At 50.7% G+C, this 3,484-nt stretch overlaps 1 pseudogene; it reads left to right on the plus strand.

Annotated features, from left to right (window-relative positions):
- Window positions 1-301: 301 nt before the first annotated feature.
- LOC103269033 lies at window positions 302-909 on the plus strand (annotated as a pseudogene).
- Window positions 910-3,484: the final 2,575 nt, after the last annotated feature.

The raw sequence follows: 3,484 nt of genomic DNA on the forward strand, positions 1-3,484 counted from the left end.
GCCCAGGCGGGTCTCGAACCCGTGGGCTCAGGCAATCCACTCACCTCAGCCTCCCAAAGTGCTGGGATTACAGGCTGAGCCACCGAGCCCGGCTGTAAAAAAGTTTTAAAATACTTACGTTGACCCAGGGTATGAAGGTGTTAAAGAGCTCATTTTAAACCACAAAAGGGCTGGGAAGGCTATGCAATGAGGCCGGACGGGAGGCAGGTGTGCACGGAGCCAGGGCGCGACAGTGCTGCCGAGATGTGACGCGGGCCGAGGGCCAGCGGGAGCGTCGGCGCTGCGGGGCCGCGGGGCTCGAATGTCCGTGGTATCAGAGAGAAAGATGAGAGTTCACCAGATGTTCGCCTTTCTCCTCCTCTTCGTGATCGCCTCGGTGGCCTCCGAAAACGCCAGCACGTCCGCGGGCTGGACCTCTTCCCTCAGTTCGTGTCCCTGTGCGACCTGGACGCCATCTGGGGCATCGTGGTGGAGGCGGTGGCCGGGGCGGGCGCCCTGATCACGCTGCTCCTGATGCTCATCCTCCTGGTGCTGCTGCCGTTCATCAAGGACAAGGAGGAGAAGAGCCCCGTGGGCCTGCACTTCCTCTTCCACCAGGGAACCCTGGACCTCTTCGGGCTGACATTCGCCTTCGTCATCCGGGAGGATGAGACTCCGTGGGCTTACGTGGAGAACAAGGCCTTCTCCATGGATGAACACAACACAGCTCTCCGAACGGCAGGGTTTCCCAACAGCAGCTTGGGAAAGAGGCCCAGCGCTTTGTTTAGAAACAACGTGTCTCAGCCAACCGAGATGGCCATCGTGCTCAACGGTGGGACTATCCCAACTGCTCCGCCAAGTCACGCAGGAAGACACCTCTGGTGAAAGACTTTAAGTTCCAGAGAATAAGAATCTCTCTTACCAATTTTACTCCCTGGCTGTGTCTTTCTTGAGGGAGAAATCGGTAACAGTAGCCGCACAAGGCCGCTTCACAGCCAGGACATTTGGAAATCCCAGCCAAGGGAATTTCGTGTAAATGTGAACACTGATGAACTGAAAAGCTAACACCGACTGCCCTGCCCTCCTGGCCACACACACAGATACATAATAACCAAACCAATCTCCATACCTGCAAACTGAAGCAAAGCTAATTGCAAATAGTATTAGGCTTGCTCGAAAATGTGGCTGAGAAGACTGTTTCATCCTCTGGGGGTAGAACAGAACCAGATGCACAGCTGGTGGGCCAGCCTGGTTGGTTGCATATGGGGGGACCCTCCCCAGCGAGTGCTGGACCCCAGGTGGCCTCTTGGAGATGACCATCGTTGAGGAGGATACATGGAGGCTTTTCCACTGGCTTGCCTGGTGGTTTACACTTTTCAGAGCGGTCAAGAGAGTTAAGGAGATTGTGGGTGGGATTCCAAGGTGAGGCCCAACTGAATCGTGGGGTGAACTTTATAACCAGTAGCGGTGGAGGGACGCCGGCATGTGCCAAAGAAGAGAGGATTGCTGGCATTGAAGTGACCATCACATTTAGAAAGTGGTGATCCCAGGAGTTTCAGACCAGGCTGGGTAACATAGCAAGACCCTGCCCCGTCTCTACAAAAAAATAAAAAAATTAGCCAGGCATGGTGGCGTGTGCCTATAGTCCTAGTTACTTGGGAAGCTAAGGCGAAGGATTGCCTCAGCCCAGGAAGTCAAGGCTACAGTGAGCTGTGATTGAGCCACTGCACACCAGCCTGGGTGACACAGCGAGACCCCAACCCCTCAAAAAAAAAAGAAAAAAAAAGAGTGGTGACCAACCACTGTTCCTTCTATGGACCTCCTGCTCTAGTGCCTATGGCAAGAATGCAAGCCCCGCCCCTTCGCTTCATAGAAATAGTCTGGTTTGGGGCAGCAGTTCCTTTTCCTTGATCATTTCACCCTCTTCCTGTACATACAGGTGCTCCTCCAAGGCTAGTTTTATTCCCATGTTCATTTCAGAAGCTCCCATGGGGCCACCAGTTAAAGCCCGCCCCAGGAGGCAGGTTGGAAGGTAGGGGCCCTGGCAGGTTTTCTGCAATGATGTCACATGGTGGAGGTTCTTTCTAGGATGGAGAGGTGATGTCCTGCTGCCTAGCAAGCAGTGACTGCTTGGGTCTTCTCCATTTGATACAGTGAACGCTCTAGGGTAAACCAGATCACGTGAGGGTTTCTTGCTGCTTTTGGAGGCTATGGAACATTTTTGTCTTGGTTTTCTGAAGGTTCCACGCAAATGGCTCTTTTCTTTTCTTTTGAGTTGGAGTCTCACTCTCACCCAGACTGGAGTGCAATGGCCGCTCCCGGCCACCACAGCCTCGACCTGCTGGGCTCCGTCAATCCTTCCGCCTCAGCCTTCCAAGTAGCTGGAACTACAGGCGCGTGCTACCACGCCCGGCTCATTTTTGATTTATTGTAGAGATGAAATCTCATCAAGTTGCCCAGGCGGGTCTCGAACCCGCGGGCTCAGGCAATCCACTCACCTCGGCCTCCCAGCAAATGGCTCTTTTCAAAGCCCATTGTTTCTCTCATGATTTTCATCTGTCCTAAGCAAGTCATTCCTTTGTTATTTGGCATCTCGAACATCTCGGCCATGAAAAGCCCCATGTTCTCTGACTGTAGCATAATTGCTAGCAATGATGCAAAGCAAAGAGTTTTAACCTGACGACATGGAATGTATAAATGAGGGTGGGTCTTTTGCATATATTCTAATCACTACATTGCTTTTTCTATAAAACTACCCATAAGCCTTTAACCTTTAAAGCAAATGAAAAAGCTTAGTGTTGCGCGGAGGGGGGGGGAGGGACTGACCTCTTCATAAGCCAGTAAGTCTGAGCTGAGTACGTTTTAATAAATTTTCATATTTCTCAAAAAAACCCCCACAAAAATGCTGACTTATATTTAGGTTTCCCAGATGACTGAAAGATTGTTTAAATTATAGGGAGACATGATGATTTTAGAACAGTTGGAATCCCCTTAACTGACTCTGAATGACTGGCCTGGGAAAGTTTTGCTTTTTTTTTTGAGTTGGAGTCTCATTCTGTCGCCCAGGCTGGAGCGCAGTGGCCGCTCCCAGCCACCGCAGCCTCGACCTGCTGGGCTCTGGCGATCCTTCCGCCTCAGCCTTCCACGTAGCCGGAATTATAGGCATGCGCTACCACGTCTGGCTGATTTTTGATTTATTGTAGAGATGAGGTCTCGCCAAGTTGCCCAGGTGGGTCTCGAACTCGCGGGCTCAGGCAATTCACTCACCTCAGCCTCCCAAAATGCTTTTTTTTTTTTTTTTTAAAAGAGATGGGGTCTAGGACCAAAGGGAGGCCCACACTTTACCTGTATGATGACCACTTGTATACCCAATACTGAGTTGTACTTCACATCTTTAAAATAAAAATAAATAATAAATAAAATAAATAAAACAAGATGGGGTCTCAATATGTTGCCCAGGCTTGAGTGCAATCGCTATTCATAGGCACAATCATATTACATTACA

This window comes from Carlito syrichta, unplaced genomic scaffold, assembly GCF_000164805.1.
Source record: "Carlito syrichta isolate Samal-C Ts95f unplaced genomic scaffold, Tarsius_syrichta-2.0.1 Scaffold309041, whole genome shotgun sequence".
NCBI lineage: Eukaryota > Metazoa > Chordata > Mammalia > Primates > Tarsiidae > Carlito > Carlito syrichta.